The sequence below is a fragment of the Lipotes vexillifer genome, unplaced genomic scaffold, assembly GCF_000442215.2.
Source record: "Lipotes vexillifer unplaced genomic scaffold, Lipotes_vexillifer_v1.1 scaffold84, whole genome shotgun sequence".
Taxonomy (NCBI): domain Eukaryota; kingdom Metazoa; phylum Chordata; class Mammalia; order Artiodactyla; family Lipotidae; genus Lipotes; species Lipotes vexillifer.
In genome coordinates, this window is record NW_006783414.1 from 3,374,291 (window position 1) to 3,383,340 (window position 9,050).

Here is a 9,050-nt window from a genome sequence, read left to right on the forward strand (position 1 = left end):
TATATATATATATTAGATTAATTTGTGCTTTTATTTGCCAATATAACTACAGTGGTCTTCAAACTTTTTTGATCTAAAAAGTACATTTTACATCACAATCCAACACACACATATATAATATGTACACGTACATAAAAGTGAAACAAAAGTTTTGCCAAAAACATCTACCCTGTTAATTCTTTTTTTAAAACTTTTTTTTTTTAACCAAGGATGAAGTGCATTGACACATCATCATCACCAAAGTCCCAGTTCATCTTAGGGTTCACTTTAACGAAGTGAATAGTGTTGCATGTTCTATGGGTATGATGTATGATGACATAAAATCATTATAATGTCATTCAAAATATTTTCACCTCTCATAAAAATTTCTGTACTCTGCGTATTCATCTCCCCGCTCCCCTCAAGCTCCTGGCAGCCATTGATCTTTTTATTGTCTCCATAGTTTTGCCTTTTTCAGAATGGCATATAGATGGAATCAATTTTTCTTTTTTTACCTTGAAGAGAGAGGTTCAAAGCCTTTATGTCTATAAGACCACTCATGACCCACTCATGCATGGACCGGACAGGCTCTAGGTGGCAAACTCCCCCAACTAAATACTGTAGCTTTCCTTCCAAAAATAAATAAATAAAGGAATTTATCATGCCCCTGTTAATGCTATTAATGGCCCCTTAGGTACTTTTTCCTTCTTCTTTATCTCTTTTATAGGTTTTCAGGAAAACAAAGATTTGGAGGAAGTGTAACATATTGCTACTGATTATTTTCTGCGGTGGAGTGGGGTGATAGAAAGATGTACAGATATGATGAAAGTCAGTATTATACACTAGTTAGAAGCATAGCCCTGAAATCAGACTACCTCAGCAAGATTCTTGGTACTACCGCTTATTAACTGTGTGCCTTGAGGCATATTAATTATTGTCTCATCGATTTATTATGTATACAATGAGGATGGTAGCACCTATATGTCAGAAAGTTGTCAATAGGATTCAATTGGAAGATTCCAATAAAGTGCTTTGTATAGTTCACAGAACACAGTAAGTACTCAGTAAATTCTATGTTTTCCCCTAAGGTTACAAGTTTTCTGTAATGCATTAATTTACTTTTAGCATGAACAAATGTTTTTAACCATTATGTTGTTCTGTTTCTTGAAAACTCTGTCATGATTGTATGGAAAATCTAAAAGAATTGACCAAAAAAACCCCCACTCTTATAGCTAATAAATGATTATATAAAGGGTTCAGGATACAAGGTTAATATGCAAAAGTCAATCTTCCTATATACCATTGTGAAAAAGTGGAATTTGAAATTAAAAACACATTATAATTTACATTAGCACCCCCCAAAAATGAAATACTTAGGTACAAATCTAACAATATATGTACAAGATGAGGAAAATGACAAAACTCCGATGAGAGCGACCAAAGAAAAAAATAAATAAGTGAAGGGATATTCCACGTTCATGGATAGGAAGACTCAATATGTCAAGGTGTAGTTCTTCCCAAACTGAGCTATATATTTAAAGAAATTCCAATTAAAATGCCAGCAAATTATTTTGTGGATATCAGCAAATTGATTCCAAAGTTTATATGGAGAGGCAAAAGCCCGGGGTAGCCAACTAAATATTGAAGGAGCAGAACAGAGACAGAGGACTGATACTATCTGACTTCAGGACTTACTATAAAGCTACAGTAATGAAAAAAGTGTGGTATTGGTGAAATAGATCAATGTATCAGAATGAGAACCCCAAAATAGACCCACATATATATAGTCAACTGATCTTTGACAAGGGATAAGAGGCAATACAATGGAGTAAAGGTACTCTTTTCAACTAACGGTTCTGGAACAAATTAACATCTACATCAAATAAACAAATAAATAAATGTAATCTAGACACAGACCTTATATATACTTCAAGAAATTAACTCAAAATGGATCACAGACCTAAATCTAAAATTCAAAATTATAAAAGTACTAGAAGATAGATAGATTAGCTCAGACTGCTAGAACAAAATACTGTAGATTTAAAAGACAGTTATTTATCATAGTTCTGGAGGCTGGATTGTCCATGACAAGCGACCAGCATATTCACTTCCTGGAGATGGTCCTCTTCATGGCTTGCAGACAGCTGCCTTCTTGCTGTTTGCTCACATGGTAGAGAGAGAAAGGGAGATATGGTCTCTTTTCTTCTTATAAGGACACTAATCCTGTCATGGGAGCCCCAACTCTCATGACCTGATCTAAACCTGATTAACTTCCAAAGGCCCGACCTTCAAATATATTAGGGGTTAGGGCTTCAATATACAAATTTTTCAGGGGAAAGAAGCATTCAGTCCATGCAACATAGGAGAAAACCTAATTGACCTTGGGTATTTAAATGACTTTCTAGATACAACACCAAAGGAATGATCTATGAAAGAAATAAATGATAAGCTGGAATTCACTGAAATTCAAAACTTCTGCTCTCTGAAAGACAATGTCAAGATAATGAGAAGACACAGACTGGGAGAAAATACTTGCAAAAGACACATCGATAAGTGACTCTTATCCAAAATATATAAAAAGCTTCTAAAATTCAACAATAGGAAAATAAAAACCAAATTAAAAAATGGGCTAAAGATCTTAATAGACAACTCACTGAAGAAGATATACATATGACGAGGAAGCATATGAAAAGATGCTTGACATCATATGTCATTAGGGAATTGCAAATTAAAACAACAATGAGATGATACTACATATCTCTTAGAATGGCTGAAACACAAAACAGTGGCAGCCTCAAATGCTGGCAAAGATGTGGGACCACAAGAACTCTCATTCATTTCTGGTGGGAATGCAATATCATGCAGCTACTCTGAAAGATAGTTTGGCAGTTTCTTACATAACTACCTGTACTCTTACCATACAATCCAGCAATGGTTCTCCTTGATATTTACCTAAAAGAATTGAACACTTATATCCACACAAAAACACTCAGCTGTTTATAGCAGCTTTATTTATCATTGCCAAAACTTGGAAGCAACCAAGATGTCCTTCAGTCGGTAAATGGGTAAATAAACTGTGATATATCCAGGCAATGGAATATTATTCAGAGCTAAAAGTAAATGAGTTATCAAGCCATGAGAAGACATGGAGGAACCTTAAATGTATATTACTAAGCAAAAAGCCAATCGGAAAAGTCTACATACTGAATGACTACAATTAAATTACATTCTGGAAAAGGCAAAACTATGGAGACAATATAAAGATCAGTAGTTGCCATGGGTTAACAGGGAGGGAAGGATGAATAGAGTGTAGCGGGTTTATAGAGCAGTGAAACTATTCTATATGAAATTACAATAATGGGTACATTTCATTATATATTTGTCAAAACTCATGAAATATACAATACCAAGAGTGAACTCTCATCAAAACTATGGACGTGGACTTTGGGTGTTAATGATGGGTCATTGTAGGGTTATGGCTTTTAACAAGTACACTGCTGTGGTGAGACATGCTGACAGCGGGGGGGCTGTGCACATGTGGGGACAGTGGGTACATGAGAACTAAATTTTGCCGTGAACCTAATACTGCTCTAAAAAGTAAAGTATTAGTTTTAAAAATCCTATGTTTCAGAAGGAAAAAAAAAAGCTTTGGGTCTTGCTTTCTACAAAAAGACAAAGTATTCAGAGATACCAAAGATGTGTAAGTTTGAGAACAGAGGGATTGTGAGTCCTGGCAGTTAGGTTCTGAATTTACATATTTATTGATGACTTTTAGAGAAACTAATATTATGGAATGCATAGCTATACCTGTCAATTACTTCTAGTCACTAGACTGTCAGAGTATACTTGTTTGGATGTCTTGTCAGTGGTTCTCAAAGTGTGGTCCTGAAGCAGCCATGTCAGCATCACCCAGGAACTTCTTAGAAATGCAGATTCTCAGGCCTTATTTCAGATCTTTTAAATCAGGAACTTTGGGGATTGGGCCCAGCTATCCGTGTTTTAAATCCCTCCAGGTGATAACTAATGTACTTGCCAAAGTTTAAGAACTACTGTCTTAAGATGTGGAGCTGCTGCATTCAGCCAAGTGTATCCATCCATTAGGGACTATGGTTGCATGCAACAAAAACTGTCTTAGGCTGACTTAGGTAAAAAGATAAAAATAAAAGTAAAATATTATACTGGAAGTATACCTATTGGTAATTTCAGATCAAAGAAAGAGAGAAACAACCAGACCTCCAGAAAAGTAACCAAGGGCACAGAATCTTACAAGGGGTGTTTCATTTATTTATTTATTTATTTATTTATTTATTTTTGGCTGTGTTGGGTCTTCGTTTCTGTGCGAGGGCTTTCTCTAGTTGCGGCGAGCGGGGGCCACTCTTCATCGCGGTGCGCGGGCCTCTCACTGTCGCGGCCTCTCGTTGTGGAGCGCAAGCTCCAGACGCGCAGGCTCAGTAGTTGTGGCTCACGGGCCTAGTTGCTCTGTGGCATGTGGGATCTTCCCAGACCAGGGCTCGAACCCGTGTCCCCTGCACTGGCAGGCAGATTCTCAACCACTGCAGCACCAGGGAAGCCCCAAGGGGTGTTTTAAAGATGATGATCTTTCAACTGCCTTCTGTACAAATATGACTTCACTAAAGTCCAGAATGTTAGAATAGAGAATACAAATGGCAGAGAAAGGAGAGGTATGTCCATACCTAGTAGCAGTTCCAGGGAGATGGGTGGTAGGGAAGTAAAATACCCAATTTCAGCTGTAGGGAGGTGCTGTGACACAGTACAAAGTACATGGGCTTTGGCATTGGACATGTCTGGATTTGAATCCCAACTCTGCTGCTTATTAACATTGGTACTTTGGAGAAATTACTTAACATGTCTGAGCATCAGTTACAAGATGAGCTAGGTTGACATGAGGATTAGAGAAAATGTAGACAAAGTACCTGGCACATAGTAGGTAGTAACTTCCATTTGGTACTGTCACCAATCTTTGAATCATCAACTATTGTTTATTTCACTTCCCACAGTTTTGGGGAGGGTTCCTTGGATACTGCCGGTGTACTTCCCTAAGTGTTACCCAATGGGACCCTAGGGGTCAGAACAGGTTAATACTCTTCCTAACATGTCTTGTACTTCCAGAGATTAAATTCAGCCGGAGAGGATTTATCTGAAGGTGAGGGAAAGTAGTCTTTAAGCTAAAGTCATTAGGAGCTGGCCTACCTGTTGTATTGCAGCAAGGGGAATGAGTCACCATTACCCTGCCAGCATGTATGTGTAAATACAGGGCAAGGTTAAGCAACTCCCTGTTCTTTCCTTATTCTCAATGCCATAGCAGCAGCTTGTGAAATGGTGAAAAATGCAATGATTGCATGATCTAATTCAGGCCTGGTACTTCAAGTGGGAAACATGTGTGGGCTTCTCTCTTTCATACACATGCTCAGAGCCTAGAGCAATCAGCAGGGATTTTGAAACAGGTCCTTGTAGAAATGGATCCAGGGCCCTATACCTACTCATTACATAACTTGAGGTTAAGGAAACAAAGCCCTGTGGATGGGTGTGCCTGGGTATGCAAGCCAGAGAGATACACACAAGATACCAGAGCCCTACCCTATCCTTACTAAGCAGAAAAAGAAAGCCAGAAATGACCTCTTTATCATGGATGGCTGGAATGTTCTCTTCTTAGGGGGGTCTGCTGGGAGAAGGGAAGAGATTAACATCTGTGAGCATCTACTGTATATTAGAGAACAGGCTGGATGATTTTGCTAAGGTTTTCTCAATCTTCACAAGAGTTCCCATTTTCTGGGCTGAGTATTATGAGTTCAAACTATCCTCAAGTTAGGGAGGAGAAACTGAAGCTCAGAAAAGTGAAATCAAATTGCTGGCGAATGGCAGGGGCAAGCTCACAGTGATATCTTTGTGGCCGCAGGTCCACATTTTAGCTCAACATCTTGCTGGAGTAGGAAAGAAACAGGGCCAGGCCTCAAGTCCTGTTTGGCCTTGTCCCAGTGGGATAGTGTGAGATGAGAGTCAGATTGCTATTAACCTTCACTTGATAGGCATCCACAGCCCACCAGGAATGAGTTTGCCTTCAGTTCTATCTTTTTGGAGCAAGAAAAAGTGTACACCACCCCTAGCAGCTGAAAAGTAGAAGGGGCTATACACTTGGTACAAAGAGATAAACACTGGAGCTTCGTAAGCTCACCTTCATCTTTGCACGGGATTCTCAGTGAGAAAGAACACAGTAGACTCAAAAGTCTAAGACTTTTGCTGTGTTATCCAGATACAATAAATTTTATTCTTATTATTTTTAATTCTTGACGGTGTGATGATCATGAGAAGATAATTTGTCCTTTGAAGTCCAATTAAGCCAAAGAATGGATGGTTCACATTTTAAAATATCTTTTTCTGCCTTCATGTACTTATTTGTTCACTGAAACACAAATATTTATTGATAGATTATTATATGTCAGGCATTATGCTCTTGTCAGACATGGCAGAGATCAGTAAGGCATAAGCCTCTCCTTTAGAGACTCTTAGTCTAGTGGTGAAAACAACAAGACCTGGACGATGATACAGATACATGCAGGGCACTGGGAGAACCCAGAGAGTGGGCTCCACCAGGAGTAGAATCTGACCGTTCTAGGAAGAAGCTGAAAGGCAGGGGGAGGCACCTGCTGGAGACAGGGAGAGGTAGGGAAGGATGGTGCCTCAAACAGAAGGACCACCGGGTGCAAAGTAAAGAGGCTTGAAAGAGTTTTATTCTTTGGGAAAAAGCAGGTAATCCAAAATTTGGGACAGTGAAGCTTGAGAAATATATAAAAGGAAGTGAAGTTGGAGAAATAAATAGCTGGATTAGGAAGGAGGTTACAGATTTGCCCAGGATCGCTGTTGGCCAAGTGTTAGATCTGGGACACCAGTCTTCTGCCTTCAATTATGGGAAAATGTCAACTATACAAACTAACTCTTTGATAAATGTGATCCCTGTCCTTCAGAGAATATTGAAAACTGCTGAAAGAATTGAAGGATGTATTGCAATTTCTTGTGATAAAGCTAGGTTCAGTCATATTTTTGAAGATAGTATCTTTTATGATAATTCTGTTGTATGGTATGCAATCCATACTCTTGACCAATAAGAAGCACTGAATAACCTCTTGGTGTTTGGGTAAAGTTAAACTAAGCATTCCTGAAAGTCGTGTCTCCTTTGCCATCGACTGTTTCTCTCTTCGCCTGCATGCATGTTTGCAGGTGCACACCGCTACTCAGCTCCTCCTTCACCCCACCTGTCTCTCTTCCTGCCAGTGTGCTCTCTCAGGCCACATGCTTTTGGAGCACCAAGTCATCATTTAAGAAGTCCAACTATCTGAAGCCACCATGCTATAGAGATCATATACAAAAATAGTATAGAGAAATATGCACAGGGGGCCTAGCTTTGCCAATCTCCAGCTTTTAGAGTCTTTCTGTTCCAAGCATCAGACCAAAGAATTCTTTGAAATGACCTCTGCCCAATGACTATCTGACAGCAACCTCTTCAGAGACCTCAAGTCAGGAAAGCTCATCCAAGCTGCTCCTGAATCCTTGACCCTCAGAAACTGAGAGATAATAGGTGATGATTGTTCTTTAAGAAAGTAAGTTACAGGATAATTTATTATGCAGAAATAAGTTATACAGATTGTTAATGGTGTTTTGAGTAGAAAGTCCAAATGATACATAGTACTGTTTCTTACAGTGTCTGCCTCTCTATAATTTTGTTTTGTCTTTTCTTCCTCATCTTCATCTACCCAAACGTGCCCATGCTTGAAGGTTCAGTTCATATCCCAACTTCTCATTGAATCCTTCTCTGATCACCTTAGTTCATAATGATCTCTGTCCTCTTTGAGGTTAAGACCAAGAGTTCACAGACTTGCCTGAAAAGCAGAATCTTTGTGGATTAAAGAAAACAAATTAAAGAAACAAATGCCCAGGCCCTACCCCAGACCCACCGAATCATAGTGGATAGGGTGGGGACCACCCATTTTTACTGGCCTGGCATCAGTTGGTGGACCTGTGTGGGTCAGCTTTTGGAAACCATTCTTCTGGACAGCAGATCTGAGTACAGAATTACTCACTGCCTTGTAATACCCTCTCCCTGCAATGAATCTTTAAATATGTTACGAGTAGAACCCTGTCCCTTTGTGCATTCACTTAATGAAGATTTATTGGGCACTTGCCATTTGCTGGGCATTGCACTAGGTGATGGCAATACAGAGATGAATAAGCACAGGATCTATCTCAAAGAGGTCTCAGGCAATTCCTCCAGGGTAGTAGATGGGGCAATGTGTCAGGGAGGCAGGCAGCTGGAGGTGGATTGAAGTGGTATGTTCAGCTGGTGCTAAAAAACCCTGAAGCTTTATGAGCACAGTCAGCCAGGCAAACAGGTAGGACCAGGATGAGAAGGCTGCCTATCATTTGCTCTCCATACTTCTAACCATTCCTGTTCATGCACAGATCCTTTCCCCACTTCAAGGCTTTCCTTGATGTTCAACAGAATCCAGTTTTACCTGTAGAAAACTGTCTTTAGAGAGGGCCAAACATTGTGTTCTCTCAGGTCTTTACCCACCAAAGGATTGTCTTGTCCACAGAAGAGTCAACGCTCTAACAAACCATGTATTAAGCACTTACAATCCAGGTTACCGTGCTAAGCAGTTTTCCCCCATTCTCTGCTAAGAGCATCTATTTGAGACAAGCATTAATAGTTTACTTCCGTCTTCTCCCTTACTGCTACACCTGCCACCGTGCCTACCTTACTCGGTTCCTCCAACAATACACCCACCATCATCTATGTCTAGCCTGGCACCAGCTAATGCAGACATCTGCTACCTGAGAACAAGTTTTCCAACATCACACTTAAACCCAATGTATTATTTTCCTATCGCTTCTGTAAAAAAAAAAAAAAAAAAAAAAAAAAAAAACATTACACAAGCTCAGTGGCTCAAAGCAACATAAATTACCAAGCATATCTGTTTTTATTGTGTTCCACTTTATTGCATTTTTTTAAATTGAAGGTTTGTGGCAAGCTTTCATCAAGCAAGTCTATCAGTGCC